At 34.7% G+C, this 24853-nt stretch overlaps 1 protein-coding gene and 1 pseudogene across 5 annotated transcripts in view; one reads left to right on the forward strand and one right to left on the reverse strand.

Moving 5' to 3' along the window:
- GPC5 (glypican 5) overlaps nucleotides 1-24853 on the forward strand; it is a 1343656-nt gene that overhangs the window by 125904 nt on the left and 1192899 nt on the right. The gene's annotated exons all lie outside the window — the stretch shown is intronic.
- Nucleotides 22427-22544, reverse strand: LOC119865260 (annotated as a pseudogene).

The following is a 24853-nucleotide window of genomic DNA, read 5'->3' on the forward strand; positions in this document are numbered from 1 at the left end:
TGGTAGTTTGTTAAACTGATGTATTCATAATAGAGGAAATGAAATTTGTAGAATTAATACAATCCTACATTTAAATTAATGGTAAATAATTATAATTGCATATCATCTTTTCAAAAAATTGTAATTCTTGTATTTGTGTTAATGTACTGAGTAGAACTTCTAAATTAGTAATAAAAAGTAATGGTAATAAACATCCTTCTCATTTCTGATTTTAACAGACAAGACTCTAGTGTTTTACTCTTTTTTAGTAAATGCTGTCAGTTTGAGATATATTTTTTTAAATTCAATCTTACCTTAGTTTGCTATGAGATTTTATCAGGAATAGGTGCTAAACATTATCAAATATTGTGAGTTTTTTCTTTGACTTCTAATAGAATTCATTAATATTATTAAATAACTTCACATTAAACCCATCTTAATTTTCTAGAATCAAATTTTATTTCACCATGGTATATTCTTTTTGTATATTGCCAAAACATTGTCCATCTATATTCTTGGATGAGATTGGGTATTCTTCTTCTTCTTAATACTATCTTTGTCCACTTTACATATCAGAGTTAAAAATGCATTGGGCTATAATAACAATTTCTCTCACATTATTGAAATAAAATCCAGGTCTCTCTTAGCCCAGGCAGAACAAAGAAAATGTGAAATCACAAAAAGAGGCTCAGTTTAAGGAAAGAGCTGTTTAGTAAAAGAAACCATGAGGCAAATCTCTTGTCTCTTAAAGTTTGTTCTGCTATGATATGTGTTTCTGAAATAATTTACTGTTGTGTCAGTATAATGTCAAAATCACATTGCTATATTTGTATTTTCTGATATGTTACTGTTTTTGCACTACACTTGTATACACAGGACACAACAACACAATCAGTGTGGCAGGTGATGAAGGAACACAGAACTGAAACTATGTCTGTAGTCCTCACATCTTTCCTCCCGGGGTCTGTCTCAGAAGCATTGACTGCATAGTCACCCCTGATCTGTGTACGCTTTTCCTTTGTCTCCATTCTTTACACAATCTCACATCAAGCTCCTTTTACTTCTGACAAATTCATATACTAAATGAAACATTTATTTGTTAAGAATGTAAGGTCATTTTAGCTGTATTTGTATTTTATATGGTTTGTAATTGTTTTTTTTTTCTCTTGCTACCAGTTGCATATTTTTCTCACAATCATTCTTAAACTTAGTACATGATTTTGCAGAGAATAAGGTTTATTGTTACATTATAGTAAAAATGCCTATGCTTTGGATACATATGTATAATATGATAAATCTCTTTTGTGTATTGATAAAGATGTTGAATTTATAAGCATATGAACTAAAATGGACTTAATTATTCAGATTGAAGTGGAGGTCTGAAAAAATTTAAATTTAATCATGCTTTGTTCTCTGTAGTGGGTGAAGATTATCTCCTTTGTTGCTGTTTAATTAATTGTAAAGAGATAAAGATTCTTTTCAAACTCTTTTACTACAGGGCCTGTACTTGCAGTCTTAAATGCAAACTTCTCTGTTGCCATAGATACCAAAGTTTTTGAAACATGTGTTAGGTTATTGTGTTAAGTCATAAAATAGCTAACATGGAAGAAAGCTGAATCCATAATTTGTGTGTTCATCACTGATAACAAACTTGCTGGATATTTATTCTTAAACATTACCGTAGCCTCAGTGTATTTAAGTTCCTGGCATCTAAATCATCAGCCTGATGTATTACCTGTTCTTTATGGTGGCTAAAAAAAAGTTTCAGGTAAAATTGACATACTATAATAAATAAAATAGGTTTACATATTGTTTGCACATTTGAAAAATTTACTTATAACATCATTGGTTAATCAATTCTTTTAGGATTTTTGTTAATGTTGGTAATTGTATACTTTTAATAGTCTGGTCAGATTTCAGTATTCCTTGTTTTAGATATTTGGATGCTCTCTTGTTCAGCACACTAGTAGTCTGTTACTGCAAAACATATTACCTCAAAACTTAGAAGAAAGAAACAAAAATATTTATTATCTCACACAGTTTCTGTAAGTCAGGGATATGGGAGTGGCTTTTCTGGGAGTTTCTGGTTCTGAATATCTCATGAGGTTGCAGTCAAGAGATGGACCTGGATTGCAGTCTTGGCTGGGGCTGGGGAGTCTGCTTCTAAGAAGGCTCACTCAGGGCATTGTTGGAGCAGGCCTCAGGTTCTTGCTGGCTCAAAAGTCAACACAGGTGGTCTGCATTCCTCTCCTTGGCCTCACAGTAGGGCTAATCACAACATGGTGCTAACTTACCTCACAGTGAGCTGGGAGGAGATATTAGTGTCTTTTATGACCGACTCTCAAGTATTGTTGGACACCATCACTTCTGCTTTATTCTGTTCCATAGAAGTGAGTCACCAAATTCAGAACAGGTTCAAAGGAGAATGAATTAGGTTCCACCTTTTGAAGGGAGGAATATTTCAAAATTTATGAACATATTTTAAAACTGCCACAAGCACCTAAAGATTCATGTCTATACATCTCTTTATTGTAGGTTTAACTTTTATCACTCTAAAATTTATGATTGCAAAATGAACGTCTAGATCCATTTTAATGCTTTTGGAGTTGGACTCTAAACCCTGCTGATGATTGTTTTACTTCATTTGATTGGTATATATTTACAAATCTTTTCATTTTTTGTGATTTAATACATTGAAGATAGCATTAAAATTAATCTCAATCAGTGAATCTAGGTCTAAATTTGAGTAGGGGGAATTTAATTTATTTATATTTATTTTCATAAATAAGTATTTGTATTAATGTCTTTTCTTCATCACTATTTTTAAAATTACTGGTTAATGTTTTCTTACTTCCATGTCCCTTGTCTGTCTTTCTGGATATAAAATATTACTTCTAACCTTTTTTTCCCCTTCTTTTAATTGAAAATATAATTGGCTATTCTTTTTTTTTTTTTTTTTTTTTAGTCAGTAATTACCTAAGTTAAAGCAGTTTAAAATAAATATTTTAATGAATTCCATCAATACTGTGGATATCTAAATGCATAAGATTGATTTAGAGCTAAATATTTGTTCCTTCTTTGCTTTAAAATAATATGGATCATATTCTTAGATATATTTATTCTTTGTGTTTCAATTATTATTTGGATAATATTTTGGGTTAGTAGACCAAAAAGTTCTTTGTTTGGCATGTTTTGATATTAGCTTGATTGCTAGTATTTGAATAATATTACTCTGGGTTATTATCTTCTGAGACCCTTTGACTTAGCATATATCTCTATCATCTAGGAGGACATATTAAAATGGCATGGCAATGAAACAATCAATTTTTCGATGAATAATGCAAACATTTTTCTTGCAGATCATTTAGGATAATGTCATGATCTCAGTAAACTGAAAACTAATATATCTATTATATCTTCCTAGCTACAAATCTATAGCAGAAGAAAATAACTGCTCTGTATTTACTTCTGAAAGCACTATGTAAATAAATGGCCCAACAGAAATGATATATCATGTAAAGCAATATAGAAACTGAAATTTTGATGCCTTCAAATGGCTCTAAGTCAAATTTATGTCTAATTGAGTGTCAGAAACTAATATAATTGTGCATTATTGAATAAACAGAAGCTAGATTAAAATTAACATTAGATATGATGTTTGCAAAAAAACTTGCAAATAATAAGGCAAGCCCTAACTGAATTTCTACTAAGAAACTTAATAATCATATAATTAGCAATTTTGATAAGACTGAGAAATTCTAAAAAAAATATGCTGACGTTAGTCATGTGCTATTTAATTATTTTTTGTAATAGTTTTTAATGCCAGCCTATTTTTTGCAAATAGTTCAGAGACATTTAAAGATGGTTCTTTGCTATGTATACCAAGACATTTGTGATTTAGAAATGTTTTTGCTTCCTTTCAATTAAACAAATCAGTCAGGCAGTTTGTCTGGATCAGTTGGAAAAAATGTCCAGCAAAGAGACTGAACAAAGTGGACCAGTGGTAAGTCAAGAAGGACCTTGTAAGTCATAGTAAGTATTTTAGACTTTGACATAAAGGTGGTTGAAAACCATGGAAAGATTTTATTTTATTTGAAAGATTTTAATTAAGTAATCCACTTTGCATTTAAAAAGATTACCCTGCTTGGAATTAAGAAAGATTTGGAGTGGATAGAGTGGATTCAGGTAGAGCAAATGTGTAGGCTATTTTAGCAGTCATGGCTGCCAGTGATCTTTGCTTGGACTAGAGTGAGGGCAGTAAGAATGGAAAGGTGACAAATTCTGGTGCTAAGAACGAGGTAAATGGATAAGTTTTGCATGTGTGGAAAAGAGGTGAAAGAATGCATCCCAGGTTTCTACCTTAAGCAACTGGATGACTTTTTCTAAGAGAAAACCCTGGAGAAGTTTGAGAGAGGAGTAGAGATGATGAGTTCAACATTGGGAACAATTAGATACATCATGCAGCATCCAGTTAGAGGTATTTAGGAGTTATTCATAGTGGTCTGAAATTCAGAATGGTGTCCTAGAATGGAAATAGGAGAAAATATTTTACTGATTCATGGAGTATTATAGAATTCTCATTATTTCATATTAAGGAAAATGTTTGTTTTTTAATACAGAAGAAACTGAAGAGGAATAAAGGGAAAGAAGAGAGGAGATAACAAGAATATTGATACAGGGTTTAGCATACATTTAAGCATTTGTTGCGGATGTTCATGTTAATAGGGAGTAAAGTGAAAAGAATACATACTTGTTTGTGAATGGCACACCAGCATCATAGTTGTAGGTCCACCATTAGGGAGTAGGATGGCTTTGGACCAATTTCTTTAATTCTCTGAGATCTATCTTTCTTCTCCATGAAATGGAGCAAATAATTACATTCTGGATCATGTAAGAAATGGATGAAATACCTAAAGCTGAGCATTTCATATAGTGCTTGGTAAATGCTAAACCATTAGGCAATACTAAATCTGGATGGGTAAGAATGATCTGTAAAAGAAGTGGGTTGATATTTAAGTGCCTTAATACTCCGAAGTGCTGGGTTCAGTGAAGAGACTACAATTTTTAGTGTAGGAAATCACAAATGGAAAATTGCTTGGAGTTGAAAAATGACTATTGTTCTATTTATTATATAATCATCCATTATATTTTTACAGGAATTTAAAAAAGAACAGAGAAGACACTATCCCAATCTCTGTTTAATATCTTCCAGAGTAAGGTAGACAAGTTTCACAAAGCATCCATAAAGTAGAATGACAAAAGTTAAATAGCATATGTCATCAAAGAGACAATATATATGAAAATACTTGGAATACTGTAGTGCCATGGTATTTTAGGAATTGAGGTGATAAATGAATCTTGAATATATTAATTGGGTAGGGAGATTAAGGACAATGGATTGTAAAATGGGGAGAGCAAGGAGTAGCTCTGAGAATTCTAGGTAGTGGAGTGAGAGAGAACTTCATTTATTTTTGCTCATTTTGCAAAGATATGAAAAAGGAAAATTTTTGAATTTTGAATTTAAATTTGAATTGAATGACTTGATCAAAAATATATTTGGTGCTTTTTAATGGTATAGTGATAAATGTCATTCATGAAAAAGATTTGGTCAAGGTGTGGTGTTTCTTTTTATATGAAAGCTTTTTATATTTAATTTAATACATTGTTAAAATATGTAGTTTATTTATTTTTAAACAGAAAGTAGTTTAAATTTGAGCACTCATTAATAGATGTTAAGTATCTATTTACATGTTGATAAATGTTTTGGACTAAGAAATTAAGCATAAAAAATTAAGACAAATATTAGCAGACAGTAATCCTGGGAAGTGAAGTGAAATTAAGAGTCTAATTTTATTTTTGCACAAAAAGTGACTTATTGTTCTATTACAATCATTAGGAATATGCTTAATTCTATTTTATTATCTTGCTGTTTTTGTTTTTTTTTTAACAAGCAGTATTCCCATTTTGGGGATGAGAGGTGTTTCCAGGAAGATTGTTAATTACCTCAGTGGTTTAGGTGAGGATTTGCCCATGTCTTTGATTCTGTTTTATTTTTTTTCTTAAATTGAACAATATTTGAAAAGCTTAGTTTATCACACAATTGTGTGGGTGATGAACGCAGCTTTGTGAGTAAAGCAGCTCTCTGTAATTCTGCCTAACATGTAGGGACAATTTCATCAATTTTAATACACACATTTTCCTTAAAATATTTTACCATCTTGCAAATCAGAATACATCTTAAAATTGATGTATTAGATGACGTTAGACAGTACCTCACAGTTTAATTGGCAGGATTTTCCCTTTCTAAATAGAAGACAAAATAATGATGAATACTACAATTTTAGATTTGATGAAATATGGCATCTCATTTGCATATTGAAGAGCAGGTCTATTGATTTGGGTAATACATATGAGGGGAATGTGATAGTCTAGGTCAGTCAGGGGAAATGACTTTGAAATAGATAACAGTTTTTCCTTACATATCTCCTTTTACTCTTCAGCAATTATAGATGCAAATGAAAGGTTTACTTCAGCCATCATTATCTATCTGCCTCATTTCTATAAAGAATAGAAGAAAGGTGTATGCCTTGATTCTTTGGAAGACAGATATAGTATATGACGTAGTTAGTTTTACCAAAGTTCAACTAACATGTAAAACACTTTGCAGGCATAATATTTATTAACCTATCCCCACCCTTTGTAAAACATAGTGCTTAGTAGATGCGCCTAGAACTAAACCTACTTCAGCATGCACTTAGGGATAAAAATGAATCATCTATCACCTAGTTCAAGCCGTGCGTGAGGTAATTGCTGTCAAAACCTTCAAAAAAAAAAAACTTCAAATAGTTTCCTGATGCAGTATTGGTTTGTCTGTGAACCTGATTGATGAATATTTGTGTTCTTTACTCTTTTTCCTATGGCATTATTTTATATAAGATTTGAATATCAGTTTTAGAAGATTCAAAGTGAAATAAATATTTTGACATTTTCTTTCATTAAGTGAAAGTTATGAATTTGTAATGATGCAGTTTAGCAGTAATTATGTATTCTCATTAAAATAACTCTTATGCAAACTGCAAGAGGAATTAAAAATGTCTCTTAATAGCTGCAGCTGGGACCAGTTTGGTTTTAAAGAAGAGTGAAATGAGGAGTGTTTATTTAATATAGTCAAAGAAATTAGGAATGGGTGAAATAATAAATTATGTTATCATTTATTATAATAGCGATTTTATTGTTTTGAAACTTCAGATTTAAGTGGGGTTTGGAATTTGGATTCTTAAATATTCATTAAATTTCCCTCTGAATTCAAATTTAATACAACCCATTTCTTACTCCTGATTATCAGTCTCTTTACTACCACCTTTTTTTTCTAGTAAATAAATATTTAACTATAACACTGGGCCTATTGATTGCACCTAAAATTCAGCAAAGAATAAAAAAAGAGAAGAACTTTTGATTTTTTTTTTTAAGTTGAGTTTATTTCACTGCAAGGCAAGGAAACATGCACATGAGGGTATGTGCACACACACACGCATATGCACACACACACACACACACTCTTGGTGAAGAAATTCATTAAAAAATTTCTAAAGGGGCAAAGTTAGGGGGTTTTATGGTAAAATGTAGAATTTATGGTGGATATGCTAATTAAAGATTAAATATTTGTTCTCCAGGTAGGAAATGCATGCACAGGTCTGTACATAGTTGGTTAAAACAATAGGATTCTGTTAAAACAAATCTTTTTGTCCTGTGGTCGAGAAGTCTATTTAGGTCTAGTGACTGTTTTGTACATTTGGGGCACCCTCAGTTCTGAGTCCTTTCACAGCTTCAGCTTGTTAGGACCCACTATCGTGAAGCAGGGCATTCAGGTTTCATATCAACTCTCCAGGGTTCTGAATTTACAACAAACTCATGTATTCTCCTAGGTCTCTAAACAAGAAACAAACAAATAAAGAACAAAGATTTAGCCCACACAGGCTCTTTTAAATTTGAAGGAATGATGACGAGGGAATAGCCTCTTTCTTCTACTTCCCTGTCCTTTTTTTTTTTTTTTTTTTTTTAGTCAAACTTTAAATTTTGAGATAATTGTAGATTCACATGCGGTTGAAGAAGTCATACAGCCAGATCCCATGACCCTTTACCCACTTTTCCACAGTGGTGACATTTTACAAAACTGTAGTACAGTTTCACAAGCAGGACACTGACATTGATAAAGCCAGGATACAGAATGATTTATCATCCAAGGATTTCTCTTGTTGCCCAATTATAAGCATAACAACTTCCTTCCACTGTCCTTGACTCCTGGGCAACCACTAGTCTGTTCTCCATTTCTATAATTTTGTCATTCCCAGAATGCTATATAAGTGGAATCCTACAGTATATGACCTTTAGCTATTGACTGTTTTTTACTTGGCATAATTCCCTTGCGATTTATCCAAGTTGTTTTATTGATGGTTTATCCATCACTATTGCTGAGTAGCATTCTATGCTATGGATGTACCATTTCTAGACATTCAGTTATTGAAGAACATCTGGGTTGTTTCTAGTTTTTTCTATTAGGAATAAAGCTGCCGTGAACATTTGTGTACAGATTTTTGGATAAACACAGTTTTCATTACTCTGAGATAAATACCTAAGAGTGCAGTTGCTGGATCTTATGGTAATTGCCTGTTTAGTTGTATAAGAAACTACAAAATTGTTTTTCAGAGTGGCTGTACCATTTTACATTCCCACCAGCAATGTATGAGTGATTCACTTTCTCTGTGTCCTTGCCAGCATTTTGTGTTATTACTACCTTTTACTTTAGCTGTTCTGATAGGTGTGTACTGATAACTCATTGTGGTTTCAATTTGCATTTTCTTTATGGCTAATGATGTTGAACATCTTTTTCATGTGCTCATTTCTCTGCCTCTTTAATATACACTAATTTACCTTTTCTGCTTACTCTCCTTTTCATCTATTACCCTGATCAGCAAATTTATAATTCAGCTCGCATTTATTTCATGTCTACGTCTGCTCCTTGAGAAGCACAAAACGGCTCACCGTTGCCTCTGGGGATGATGAGTTCCCACCCTGAGAGGGCTGATGTCTAGGCCAGAGCCCTGTCTGCTGTGGGTGTCCAAGCAGCTGGCTCTTGATGCAGAGTGCAGAATTTTCCTGACTCCAAACCTCTGCTGAATGCTGTGTTTAGGTTGTTAAAAACCACTATTTGTACCGTATTGCAGTCTTCTCATTTAAACAGATTCTTCATTTGGTCTCTACAACTGCTTGAGCAAGAGCACAGGAACAAGCAATCAGCTCTAGAATAAACATACTGCAAGAAAAAAAGATGTTCTCAGAAGGCAAACGTAATATTCAAGGAGGCATTTCTGCCTTCAGCTAAACAGCCTTTTACAGTACCCCCAAGCAAGTTATCGATGCCTCTGGTTAGATTATGATTCTTTTGTTGATGCTCAACTCCCCAAAAGACCACCAGAAAACCCAGGATTGGGGCAAGCTAAGTTCATTAGGTTCATGTGTTAGGAGAGAACACTATTCTGGTATCTCAGAAGGGGGGAGGGTGTGTTCTGAAAGTTTAGGTCCTGGACTCATGGGCCTTAAGATGTGCCTTGCAGAGTAGGAAACTGGTTGGAATTGAGTTTTTGGTTAGCCATAACTTTCACATTGGTAAGTATCAAGAGGTAAGGCTATCAAAATAAGTCTTAATGAGTAGGCTGTTACCGCTGGTAAGTAACATGTTTGGTTGCTCCTAGTCTGTTCCCAGGAGGAGAAGTTCCTGCAGCACACAACTAGGTTATCTTACTTGGTCTCAGTATTGGTTAACTTGGAGATGGGAAGCTATATCTGGTCCCAGGACTGCCATTACAGAGCAAGGGAATTGTATTCTTTCGGTTCCCACTATAAATATGCATACTAAGTAAACTGCACCTGTGCCAGTTATATACGTGTGTGTGTGTGTGTGTGTGTGTGTGTGTGTGTGTGTGTATTCTTTCTTTTTGCCTCTCAGTTCCTATCATTGCCTGGCTTGTGATATTGGAGCTGGATCATGTGAACATTTCTGTCTTGTCTGCTGGTATGATATTATGCATTGTTAGTAGAGGGTACTGGAGCAACACTGAAGAAAGTTGCTGGTTCCAGTGTGATTCTCTGTGCTTGCCCCTGGACATTTAACACAGGACATCCAGTGACAATAGCACAAAGCAAGAAACTTTCTGGAGTCTCTCTGGAAACCCAGAAGCAGTTTTCCACACACATTCAGTTCTGCTGGCCCCCCAGAAGGCTGTTTTCTTCTCACCAGCCCCAGCTTCTAGCACCTCATCAGACTTTGTCATCATCCAGAAGGCCATAGCTGTTCCCTCTCCAGTAATGTCTGGGTCTCAGTCCTGGGAGGGCATGGGAGTTTCTTTCCAAGATTTGCTCTTTTCTTGAGGGCTCTGCCTCTGTCCCATATGTCCCATATCTATATCCTTGAGAATTCTCTTTACCACTTCATAGTCAATCTTTGTCAGTACTTTATATTGAGCTCTTTCTGGTGAAGTTGCATGTGGTTTTTGCTTTCTTACTGGATCCTGACTGTTATAGAATTGCTACTGTATTGGCCTCAGGAGATACCGCCACAACAGTTAGAATTTGAGATTGCTTTGGTGTTGACCTAGGACTTGAACACAATGTCAAGCCCTTGGCTAATGGAAAATGGGATGCTGGTACTGTTGAATCATGATTCCACTCATATGCAGCGGAATCATATTAACGAGGTTATTACCTATGGCTGATTGTGATGAAGAGTCACCTGAAGCAAGGGTCTTGGAAGCCAACCCAAGCTGCCACATTTGAACCTTGGGGTAGTAATGATGGCTACAAAGACAGGGGTGTAGAGTGAATACTATTGAGCACACTGAATGATTACAGAAAGAAAGTGACAAGCTCAGGGCCTTGAACTCTCAGCTAAAGTCATGGCCAAAGAACTATAGAGCTTCTATGACAGCCTTAATAATCTCTAATAATCTCTTGTTTATTATAGCAACAGAGCTGATATTGCTAAAGTTAAATATAAACTTTCTGTGTATGGGTTGTTGAATTATAATGCCAATTAATTCACAATCTTCTCATGCTTCTCATTTCAAAGTGAGGGCATTAACTGGGAGAGAATAGAGTCCTGTGCTTGGTATGAGGACATTGGGTGTCACCCACATGAAACAGTCTTGAGCCATCAAGTCACTGTGAGCCTCCCTTACCACTAAAGTAGTTGGTCTAACTGGGTCTGTGACGAGCTTACCTTTGCTTGAAAATTTTGTGATAGCATTATCTGGGGCAGATGCTTTAAAAGTGGATGTTCATTTCTTTAAGACCTCACTGCCATTGATCCTGGTTTTCTAGATGCATCACAAGGGCGAAATCTCAGCATGCTCCAGAGGGACGGGTACACACTATGACCCAAGGGTAAATAGTTTACAGACCAATAAAACATGCAAGACTTTGCTATTACGTATCTTCGGAACTCTGTGAAACACACATACAAGTGGATCTGAAAGAAGTTAGGCCAGAGGGGGGGCAGAATGCAACAGTAAAGAAGGCTGAGTTCTTTGATATGAATGTACTTACTAATGAGTCTAGTTTTAGTGTGTGTCACCAGCAGTGACATGTACCACTTTAATGCTTAATGCTACCTACTTTGTACCCATTACACAGCCTTCAAATTAGTCTTGCACATAGTAATTCAATACGTACATATTTACTGAATTGATGCAAAATCTCAGTGTCTAACCCCTACAACCAAACATGTTATCAAAAGAGAAAAGGGATAGTAGTAAATATATAATAGAGAATTTACACTGCAAGTAATAAGGGTAAAAGAGGTCATAGCCAGCCCAAAAGTATGCGATGGCCATTTATGGATCGCTAAAATGGTTTTAAACAAGAATAAGTATACCATAAAAAGCCATACAATAATGCATATATACTCACCTTCATGATTACATGGGGAATGTCTTTTTCAAATATTTGGGAAAAGAAATCATAAGCAGAAATGGATTGTCGAGTTAGCATACATCCTATGTATGATGATTGGTTCTTACATTTCTTACTAGTTCCTAAGTGAATAAGATGACTGGAGAAGTAAGCAGTTAGGCTCCTAGAAACAACCCAGAAACTTAAAAAGCCCCTATGGATAGGATCATATGTATAAGATCTCTGTTTCTGGACTCAAACTTGTCTCTCAAACTCAAACATCTTTAAATTTGAAAGTAAGGACACATACTAGAAAAATTTGCTAGGAAACGTGTATTATTATCATCATAGAGGAAAAGATGTTTCTCCACTTGAAGTAATACTCCACATTACCCCTTTATCTTAAGACATTATTTTCTATAATGAATGATGTTTAGGTTTGATGTTTATTGCCATGAGACAGTAACAGCTAACAATAATTTAGGCGTTTTCTCAAATCCTTGTTTCTTTTTTTTTTTTATTTTTTTTATTTATTTATGATAGTCACAGAGAGAGAGAGAGAGAGGCAGAGACACAGGCAGAGGGAGAAGCAGGCTCCATGTACCGGGAGCCCGATGTGGGATTTGATCCCGGGTCTCCAGGATCGCACCCTGGGCCAAAGGCAGGCGCCAAACCGCTGCGCCACCCAGGGATCCCTCAAATCCTTGTTTCTAATTCTACTCTGTGCTAAAAATTGCAACTGACTCTTTTGAATAACTTGCAACTGGCAAGTTTATGTAATTTTCTTTATTTAAGAAACTCTAGATCAACCTGCTAGTCACCGAATATATAGACTAACACACACACACATACACACACACATAGATGCACAGGTGTAGGTAGAGACTACCTGCTAACTAACGTCTAAACAAGGAAAAAATAATGTCATGAGTTATGGTTTGCTATTCTTTGAAATAGCATGTTAAGAAAGAGATACTAATACATATCAGAAAATTAAAATGATTTCAGGTTTCCTTAAGTTTATTTTTGATGCTGACATGGATTTCATAGCTCAGAGATCTTTCAGTGCTGTTATCTGTGATCAAGATTGCATATTTAATTAAATGAAACCATTAACACCTTCAGAGTTCAAACAGTACTCTGACTTACAATGGAACATCTTAATTTCCATGCATTTCTGCATTTGTGACACATATATACTTATAAGAAGATAAGAAGTTGACATTGTGAGGAGTATATGTACAGACACACACTCTTCCTGACACATACTGCATCAGGGGGGCATCAAATTGCATAATCTTTATTTCTATTGACAACAGCAGCAAAGATCTTTGCCTCCCCTTTCCTCTGATCAATTCCCTCCTTAGCATTGGTGCTTGCCTTCTCTGGATCTCACTAGAGTTTCAGCTGGATTTTCTCATCATGACGAAGACTTACTGCCTCTGTAACTAGAGTTGAAGTATTTTGCCTCCAGTTCTCCACATCCTCCCAACTCCCAGACCCAGCCAACTCCTTTTTTGGGGGCTTCTACAAAATTGCCTTACAGTTGGCACCATTCCATCAAAGAATCTGGAAAAAGCATGTAAATAACTACCCAGTGCCTTGCTCAAACTTATTCCTTGCCAACAATAAGATTGTGTCTAAAGTCAAGGGGCTTGCCGTGGTGCTTTCAACCTTTGAGTTAATTCTCTGCTCCCCTCCCCCCACTCCCACTCCTACTTAACATCATCTTAGTGATGGCTTTTACAATTGGAGAAGGTTCCATCTTTAAGCCACAGAATATTGTGTTAATTAAATGTCAGGTATGATCAATACTGGAACTCCTTAACTGGTGGGTCGTGGCCATTGCTATGTTATGCAGAAGTAGCAGGTATCTTAACATATCGATCAGTTCAGCCCCTTGGGCTACCACTGGCAGGATTTGGTTATATCTGGGCACAAAGAACCTGATCAATTTAAGTCTGTGCAAAAGGCTAGTACCAAATTCTTTAGGAGGCTTATACTTTCTACAATTTCAAGTAGCATCCCTGGGATGTAGACAGATATGAATAATGTAGATAGAGATTTAGCAGTCTAAGAAAATAATTGGAAGACATGAATGAGTTTTAACGTATTTGCAGAGCAACCTCATGAGCTTGTAACTCAGAATAGCATGTGGCAAAATAAATCATCTGCTGACTCTTTCTTAATCTCTGCCATCTTAATGGAATAGCAAGTTTGCCTCTAGGTATCCCTGGGATATGGGTGTAAATGGAGATTAATTATATATTTAAATTTCTTTCTAGGTATCAGACACAGGCTGTTACGTTCTAAAATTATCAGGTATAATGTTGATTTTTGTTTAGTCTATAAGTGATTTATTGGCCTTCTCAATATGTTGCCTTCAAATTATAGTGTAAATAAAATCAAATACTTTTTAAATTAAATGAAATAATTAAAGGGAGAAACTCAATGCTGATTTTTTTCTAGGTCACGGTTTTGATTTTTAAATATTTATATTTTAATGACAAACTGGAGTTATTCTTCTTAAATAACGTACAGTTGTTAGAGAAAGTTTGAACTACTGCTTTTATCATTCAAGTGGTAACAGAGTTGTTAACCAACTAACTGCTAGTGGCATAAACAATAGGGACATCTTATTTCATTATTACAGAATAGAGCTAAGCGGAGCTGGACTTACCAGAGAAGTCGCTGCCTTCCACCTTTCTCCCTGGACTCCTGAGCATGTGGGCTTTCTGCTTCTGCTGGGCCCTGCATGGTCACAATGGGGCTGCTGCAGCAACTGGTGTTTTATCCTCTTACACCCACAGGTAAGGCAGGACAAATGGTTTCCTTCTGAGCACTTCTTTTATCCTAGGAAGGGATACCTCTTCAAGAAGCCCCTCCAGCAGACTTCCTATTACATTTCACAATGTTAATTTTCTGAAAACTGGTGGTATCTACCATTTTTGTGTTTTTTATAAAGATTTTATTCATTTACCTGAGATAATGAGCATGAGTGGGGGGAGGGTAGGAGCAGAGGGAGAGGGAGAAGCAGACTCCCCGGTGAGCAGGAAGCTCAAAACAGGCTTGATCCCAGGACTCAGATCATGACCTGAGCTGAAGGAAGACGCCTAACCAACTGAGCCACCCAGGTGCTCCTACCATTTATGTTTTGAAATCATTAGATACAATGATACTAAAGTTGCTCTTGGAATGTTTTTCTTAAGAGTGTAAACAACTAATTCGGTTGATATGTCAGAGAGAGATTTTTGTAAATATAAACCATAGTTAACCACCTAACTTTAATTTAGTAACAGTAAAGAAAGAAACATAGGTTAACGCTTAAGACTGAAAGCTTTGAATTTAGATCAACTTGAGTTCAGTTTTGTAATTTCTACTAACTAGGTGGGTGTCCTTGGGAAATTTACTTAGCTTTTCTGATTCTTGGTTTTCTCACCTGAAAAAATGGGAATCATATAGCATTTCACTCATAGAGATGATATGAAGTTTAACTTAATTGAAATGACATAATGTTTAAAACAGTAAATGCTCAATTAATGGCAGCTATTACTATACTTTTACTAATGAATAAGGGAAATTGAGGAAAATGCCCGTGTTCTTAAGCATAGAAAATGATAAATGTGGATTTGGTCTCCAATCATTCTAAATTCAGAGTCCATGTTCTCCAATCATCACAAGATTTATTGTATCTTATTTCTCATAGTAATTCCACTAGTATTTTGTAGACACAGACATTGAATACATAGTATAGCTTCATTAATTGACTAGTTATTTAATTAAAGAGAAATAGAAAAACATCCTATATGTAATAATGAGATTCATAGATTTTGTATATGTTTTACTTTGCTGTTTATAAATTGTGATATTAATCCTGCTATGAGTTTGTATGTAGAGCATATGTATATCATGGGATTTTTTGAAAGGCAACTTTTAAGGTTATAATAAAAATTGCTTTCTCAAACTATAATTGAAAGTTCCAGGAATATGTAATTTGAGAATCAAAACATGATTCTATATATTTAAGAGACTTCTTATAACAGTGTTTTATATTTCTGAGAATAGAATACAGCTTTGCAAATGATTTCCAAACTCTATGCATGTGTTTGGAAGCTGGCTGGCTCACTTCTACTTTAGATATTGGTCTATGCACAAAAAAATCATTAAGCAGACATCAGATAACATTTTTTTAACTTATTACCTCAGAGAAAGAGACACTAAATAATTAGAGAAGTGGTTCAGGGAGCCATTGGTTATTGGCAAGAATCCTTTGTAAGATTCAGGATATGTTAAGGTGGAAGAGACTGTTAGTGTTAAGATTAAATTAATATCTCCTTACAGATTTTATTATTTGTCTGAGGCATCATGCCTGGCATGAAAATAAACAAATATTACCTATTATTACTTACATTATTAATTGCAGATAGTTACATATTTTGAAAGATTCTATTTGTTTCCTAGAACTCCTGTAACAAATGACCACACATTGGATAGCTTAAAACAATAGAAACTTACTTTCTTACAGCTATAGAAGCCAGAAGTCCAAATCAAGGTGTGAGCAAGGTCGGTTCCTTCCAGATGCTTGGAGAGTGAACCTTTCCATTTTTCTCTACTAGCTACTGGTAGCTGTTGGTAGTTCTTTGGTGGTCATTGGCTTGCAGATTCATCACTCCTTTCTCTGCTTCCCTCTGCATATTGTCTTCTCCTTTGTGTTTGTCTTCTCTTCTTATTATAAATATATTGTTATTGAATATATGGTCCACCCCAGAAGCCAAGATGGCCTCATTATCAAAATCTTTAACTTAATTATATCTGCAAAGACTTTTTTCCCCCAGAGTCTCATTCACAGATTCTGGGTGGACATATCTTTTGGATATGTTCAACCTATTATAGGTTTATATAGTTCAACCTAACTGTTCAACCTATTATAGGCTTAAAAAATATGTTAATGTCTGTTTTGAATTTCTTAGCAAACTAGACCTAACTTTTGTATCTGGATAAGAATGACTTGGATCACTTACCGAAAATGGAAATTTCAGAGCTATTTCCCAGAGGTCTGATTGAGTAGCTGTAGGGCCACATATGTACCTGTTCAGGAAGCACTGACAATGAGTCTGATGTAGTTAAGCTTTAGGTACATTCTGAGAAACATAGTTAATAGCAGACTAATCCTAGGAAGAACAAAATAAAATATTAACCTAAAACTTTGCTTTGGTAAAACTTTGCCACAGGTCCATATGACATCATTATATTGTAATACAAAATTGTCAGGGTTTTAAAAAGTTTTTAATTTTGAAAACTAATTACTCAACAGAAAGCTTAAGTGAGTATTCATCAAGATAAACAGTTTGGGGAGATGGTATTACAAGATCAATTGAAATATTTTTCTTCCAAATCTTATCCTGCAAAATAAATCTTAAAAGTATGTAACTGTAATTGGTAAGTGAGAGGCAAATGTATTAGAGCACAGATTTGAGACTGTGTCCACTTTAACTGTCTCCACTGACTGACTCCCTTCTTCATTGTTGTATTTCAGATTGGTGTTAGGATCTTTTTCAGGGCTAGCCCTGTACTGTAAGCACCCTATGTCACCTTTCCAGACTTAAAGTTCAAACTATCATAATTAAAGTCATTCAAAGTAACCTTGGAAATTTCATAATTTGGTCAGAATTGTTCAAGCTCCTGTGTGTGAGAGAGGCTTTGTGTGTGTGTGTGTGTGTGTGTGTGTGTGTGTGTGTGTATGTGTGTGTGTGTGTGTGTATGGGTGGGTGTATGGTCATGTATTTTAAAAGTAAATATTTTTATCTTTTGTTTAGATGCTCTTTACTCTCAGTGCATTTCTAGGTCTCCCATTTGCTAATTGCAAATGGAGTTATAGTAGCTAACTAACTCCTTGCTTTTCAAAGTGTGCTTTGTAACCAGCTTGCCGTTAATTGAGCATTTACTGTTTTAAACATAATGTTATTTCAATTAAGTTAAACTTCATATCATCTCTATGAGTGAAATGCTGTATGATTCCCATTTTTTCAGGTGAGAAAACCAAGAATCAGAAAAGCTAAGTAAATTTCCCAAGGACACCCACCTAGTTAGTAGAAATTACAAAACTGAACTCAAGTTGATCTAAATTCAAAGCTTTCAGTCTTAAGCGTTAACCTATGTTTCTTTCTTTACTGTTACTAAATTAAAGTTAGGTGGTTAACTATGGTTTATATTTACAAAAATCTCTCTCTGACATATCAGCCGAATTAGTTGTTTACACTCTTAAGAAAAACATTCCAAGAGCAACTTTAGTATCATTGTATCTAATGATTTCAAAACATAAATGGTAGGAGCACCTGGGTGGCTCAGTTGGTTAGGCGTCTTCCTTCAGCTCAGGTCATGATCTGAGTCCTGGGATCAAGCCTGTTTTGAGCTTCCTGCTCACCGGGGAGTCTGCTTCTCCCTCTCCCTCTGCTCCTACCCTCCCCCCACTCATGCTCATTATCTCAGGTAAATGAATAAAATCTTTATAAAAAACACATAAATGGTAGATACCACCAGTTTTCAGAAAATTAACATTGTGAAATGTAATAGGAAGTCTGCTGGAGGGGCTTCTTGAAGAGGTATCCCTTCCTAGGATAAAAGAAGTGCTTAGAAGGAAACCATTTGTCCTGCCTTACCTGTGGGTGTAAGAGGATAAAACACCAGTTGCTGCAGCAGCCCCATTGTGACCATGCAGGGCCCAGCAGAAGCAGAAAGCCCACATGCTCAGGAGTCCAGGGAGAAAGGTGGAAGGCAGCGACTTCTCTGGTAAGTCCAGCACCACTTAGCTCTATTCCTTGTAATAATGAAATAAGATGTCCCTATTGTTTATGCCACTAGCAGTTAGTTGGTTAACAACTCTGTTACCACTTGAATGATAAAAGCAAGTAGTTCAAACTTTCTCTAACACCTGTACATTATTTAAGAAGAATAACTCCAGTTTGTCATTAAAATATAAATATTTAAAAATCAAAACTGTGACCTACTGTTTTCCCATAGTGGCTACACCAATTTACATTCTCACCAACAGTAAACAAGAATTCTTTTTTTTCCACATCTTCGCCAGCACTTGTTATTTCTTGTCATTTTGATAATAGCCATTCTGAAAGGTATAAAGTGATATCACATTGTAGTTTTGATTTTTATTTGCCTGATAAGTAGTGATATTGAACATTTTTTCATGTGTCTGTTGGCCAGCTATATGTCTCTTTTGGAAAAAGTCTCTCTGTATCCTTTATCCATCTTTTAATTAGTTTGTTTGCTTTTGATTATTGCTTTTGTTGGCTTTTTGTTCTGTTGATGGTTTCCTTCACTGTGCAGAGCTTTTTAGTTTGATGTATTCCCATTTGTTTATTTTTGCTTTTGTTTTCCTTGCCTTTGGAGTTGGATCCAAAAAATCATTAAGACTAAGGTCAAAGAGCTTACTGACTATGTTTTCTTCTAGAGTTTTATGATTTCAAATATAACATTCAAGTCTTTAATCAATTGTTTATTTGAGATTTCTCTTGTTTCTTGAGGTAGGCCTGTATTTCTTTGAACTTCTCCCAAAATCATTTTGCTGCATCCCATATATATACATATATATGTGTGTGTGTATGTATATTTGAAATGTTATAGGTATATATAATATATAAATATATAATTTTATATACATATATAAAATATATACAAACATAAAAATTATATATATGTGTGTGTGTGTGTGTGTATATATATATGTATGTATGTATATGGAACATCTGATCTGATGTGTAATTTAAGGCCAGTGTTTCCATATTGATTTGCTGTCTGGATGATATATCCATTATAGTAAGTGGGGTGTTAAAATTTCCTACTACATTGTATTGCTGTCAATTTCTCCCTTTATATATGTTAATACTTGCTTTATATATTTTGGTGATTTTATGTTGAGTCCATTTTTATAAATGTTATGTCTTATTATTAGATTGACTCTTTTACCATTATGTAGTATTCTTCTTTATCTTTTATTACAGTCTTTGTTTTAAGTTAAATTTTGTATGATAACACATTTAACTACACCCTGCTTTCTTTTTGTCTCCATTTGCATGGAATATCTTTTCCATCCTTCATCTTCAGTCTATTGTGTCCTTATACCTGAAGCAAGTTTCTTGTAGAAAGTATGTAGATTTATCTCATTTTTATTTTTATTTATTTATTTAAGTATTTAGTCATTTATTTATTTTAGAGACAGAGAGAGAGCATGTACATGCACGCACACACCAAGTGTATGTGGGGGTGGGGACAGAGGGATAGGGAAAGAGAGGGGGAGAATCTCAAGCAGAGTCTGCTGGCTGTGAGCCAGGGTCTCAAGACCCTGAGATCGAGAACTGAGCCAGAATCAAGAGTTATATGCTCAACCAGCTGAGTTCCCCAGGTGTCCTGATTTATCTCATTTTTAAAGCTATTTAGCCACTGTGTCTTTTGATTGGAGAATTTAGTTCATCTACATTTAAAGTCATTATTGGTAAGTATGTACTTATTGCTCTATTGTTAATTGTTTTCTGGCTATTTTTATAGTTCCTCTCAATTTGTTTCTTCTCTTTTTTTCTCTTCTGGTTTGATAATTTCCTTTAGTTATAGGTTTAGATTCATTTCTTATTTTCTTTGTGTATTTACTGTAAGTTTTTGCTTTGTGATCACCATGAGGTTCACACATATCATCCTGTGTGTTAATGGTCTACTTTAAGTTGTTGGAACTCAGATTTGAACACACAGAATCTGTATTTTAACAAATTATCCCCAAAGATTCCTGTGCTCATTAAAGTTTGAGAAGCTGAACAAACTTATGTAATGCTTCAAACAGTTCAGCAGTTGCTTTAAATATAGGAGACATTCCTTGCAACTGTCTTAAGGTAACCTTTCCCATGAGATTTCCAGAATTCAAACTGTTGAAATAACGTGTTACTCGAGGCTTCTGTACTAATCTTAAGAAATCTGTAAAAACTGGGATAAACTTATATTTTATGGAGAACAAAAACATACGTTACAATTTTTGGAACTACTTGAAATACCAAGACATGATCCTTAGTGGTTTGTAGCTAGTCACCTAGCAAGATTTATATACAAATATATATATTCATATTTATATACTTATATATATATATATATGAAGTCCTGAGTCATATGTCACATTGCTAGGAATAAATTAGAGCTATTATTGAATGATGGAATGCAGCTGTAGTATTTTACTACAGAATAAAGATAGATTATTTTTCAGAATTTTCCAAATATTTTGTCTTTAATATCGTGTAGATTTGTTAAAGATTAGTATAAACCAGATAGGTCACTAGTGTTTATCTTAAAATTAATTTTACATAGCAAGTCATGTATAGTATTTTATTTCTTCTTTAAGGCAAGATATATCCATGAAATTTTATAAAATGTAAAATACACACTGTAAACTCTGTTAAAGATTAATATAAGTGAAAACTGAGGCAGAATACAGAGAAAGTTAAGCAACAGACCAAAAAATAGTTAAACTATTGGACATAAAAGTGTCATTTTAAGTTATTGGGGGAAGAATTTGTTTAGTAATTGATATTAGGGAAGTAGGCTAAACGTTTATGAAAAACTAGACTTTCTACATCTCGCATTATACCTTAAAATAATTTACTAATCAGTAATTCCAAACATTGCTTTTATTATCACTTGTAAGGAGACTTTTAAAATATATGTTTTTTTTTTTTAATTCACTCCTCCTCCCTAAAATTTTGATAACAGACACAATCTGTATCTCCTGATGAGAATGCATGTTCAAGAATCTAGGAAGAGGAAAGTTTTAAATGTAATAAAATAATGAAAGAATTAAATAAGAACTTAAGTGAATATATGTAAATAGGGTGATTAATCCCCATCAAAGGGAAATAATAAAAGATAAAATTCACAAAACATATATTGACGTATTGAACAATGTATTTGATAAGCCTTCTGAATTATAAAAATAATCATAAACAAAATCTTAAAATTGTGTCTGTTTATATCCATCCTGACAAATGGAAAGGTTTTTTTTTTTTTTAAGATTTTATTTATTTATTCATGAGAGACACAGAGAGAGAGGCAGAGGACATAGTCAGAGAAAGAAGTAGGCTCCTTGCAGAGAGCCTGATGTGGGACTCAATCTGTGAACCCAGGATCATGCCCTCAGCCAAAGGCAGATGCTCAACCACGGAAGCCAACTAGGCATCCCAACAAATAGAAAGGTAACGGTTGTTCCTTACGTAGTTTATTTATGCATTTAAAAATTTTCATCCAGGGATGCCTGAATGGCTCAGGAATACTGAGCCTTTTTTGGAATGGAATACTCATGATCATGTTATTTTACCCACCCACCTATCTCACAAGGATTTTACTGTAATCTCCACTTGATATTTGAGAATATATGGTTTGAAGCAGTTACCCAAGTGGTTGTCCAACATTTACAATTAGTAAATGTTTGAACTTGAATTTGAGCCCAGTAATGTCTAATGTTAAAGTGTTTGAAATTCCTATAATGAATTTTCTCTAGGTTACTTTTTAATTAGCAATAATCACACCTCGGATAAACCTCATTGGCTATGATACTGCCACTGCACAAAGCTCTAGGTTACTTTTTAGATCTTAGAGCCATCATCTGGGATTTCCAGATTCATCGATCACAGCTTTGAAATCATTTCACTTCCATTGTGGATGTGGTTTGATTAACCATTAGGAGGGATGAGCTTGGCATTCAGAATTCTGGGTCCCTCTGGAATTGACATTTAGAAAGAGATAAGTATCTTAGCCACATATAGTGTTAATTAGAAAAGTATATAACTCTCTAATTAGTTTCTATTATACATAAAGCCAATAGCCTATTAAAAAACACAATAATTGCCTCAGTGGTTACTTATGTTTTTCTAATTGATTCTTCTGTCTTATTTTCCTTGTCTATCTAATACTTAAGTCTGTATAAAACATCTCAAATTCTCATTTTACTTAGCTTTATTTTTAATGCTTCTGTTCTTTGCACTATGCACAAGCAACTATTTTATAAAATAGTGATGATTATTCTTGGACAATAAGTCAGAGTTTATTTCATATACAGAGTTAATATCAACTTTTAATTAATGATTAGTGTACAAGCATAATTAATGCCTTTTTCTGTACTTGGATAGAAACATTTTGATTTTAACTCTCTGTTGAATTGTCTCAAACGGAGAAAAAAATTAGAGCCTTTTCTCTTTTGTCCATTTGCAGTAAAGTGGGAAGAAGGCTGGGACCTCACCAGTAATAGAGAATGCCCAGCATTCTTTTTTTTTTTTTCTATTATTATTAACTTTTTATCTTGCCAACCAACAAAACAACTATGAAAATTTTATGTGTAAAAATATATATTTTACAATATAAAGTAGAATGAAGGGAATCCCTGGGTGCTCAGTGGTTTAGCGCCTGCCTTCAGCCCAGGACGTGGTCCTGGAGTCCCGGGATCAAGTCCCACATGGGGTTCCCTGCATGGGGTCTGCTTCTCCCTCTGCCTGTGTGTCTGCGTCTCTCTCTCTCTCTCTCTCTCTCTCTTTCTCTCTGTGTGTGTGTGTGTTTCTCATGAATAAATAAATAAAATATTAAAAAAAATAAAGTAGAATGAAATAATCTTGGATTAAAGGACAATTTTCTCAAGGAATTTTCTGTCTATGAGAAGTTCTTCGTAACCTTATAGAACAGAACAGAAATTTTACTTCTCAGTATTGGGCAACACCAGATTTAAATATTCAACTTATTTTAATTCTTATGGTATGCCCATTTTTTGGATCCATTTATCAATCTGGTGACCTGCATTCTCTCCTAGTTCTTTGTTTTATCACAGTTATTATGAAAAATCCAGGGATCCCTGGGTGGCGCAGTGGTTTGGCGCCTGCCTTTGGCCCAGGGCGCGATCCTGGAGACCCGGGATCGAATCCCACATCGGGCTTCCGGTGCATGGAGCCTGCTTCTCCCTCTGCCTGTGTCTCTGCCTCTCTCTCTTTCTCTCTCTGTGACTATCATAAATAAATAAAAAAATTAAAAAAAAAAAAAAAAAAAAAAAGAAAAATCCAGAGTCACAAAGGTATGTTGGTGAAAATTGAAGCAACAGTCAATATAACTTCACTTAATTGAGACATTCTGACAGTAGTGAGAGGAGTTGAAGAAGAATGGCCTTCACTACTTCTTTAATTCTCCCATAATCTCCCAGATATTCTGGGAAGAAAGTGGATGCTGGCAAACCAGGTTAACTATAAAGAGGTGGGCTGAAGTTTATTTGACTTAGGTCCAGGGATACACAACTTAGTTCCTGGATTACAAGGTAGAGCTGTCAGGAGTTCATCTAAGAATGATGAGGTAGACTCTAGACTTGTTCTTTTTGTGGACTCACTTGGAAAACAGTGGTGGTAGTGCAATTGCCTGGGTGATGTTGAATCTATTTAAGAAGCTACTCTTAAAGAGCTTTATTATTGCACATTGTATATATACATTGATACAGATCATTTCTTGTCTCATCATTAGAACAATTCAGGGAAGATGCCTACCATCATGGGAATGCTTTTAGGTTATTTCCTGGAATCATCCATGCTAAAAAGTAATGAAGTGAGTATCTTTAAAGCTATTCAGTATTTTCATTCAAAAACATACTTAATGACTCATCACTATATGAAATGACTTTCAAGAACTCAAAAGCTATGGGCAAGCCCGGGTGGCTCAGAGATTTAGTGCCGCCTTCAGCCTGGGGCGTGATCCTGGAGACCTGGGATCGAGTCCCATGTCAGGCTCCCCGGATGGAGCCTGCTTCTCCCTCTGCCTGTGTCTCTGTCTCTCTCTGTGTCTCTCATGAATAAATAAATAAATAAATCTTAAAAAAAAAAAATAACTCAAAAGCTAGCTGTATATTCAATAA

The sequence above is a fragment of the Canis lupus genome, chromosome 22 (genome assembly GCF_011100685.1).
Source record: "Canis lupus familiaris isolate Mischka breed German Shepherd chromosome 22, alternate assembly UU_Cfam_GSD_1.0, whole genome shotgun sequence".
NCBI classification, from domain to species: Eukaryota; Metazoa; Chordata; class Mammalia; order Carnivora; family Canidae; genus Canis; species Canis lupus.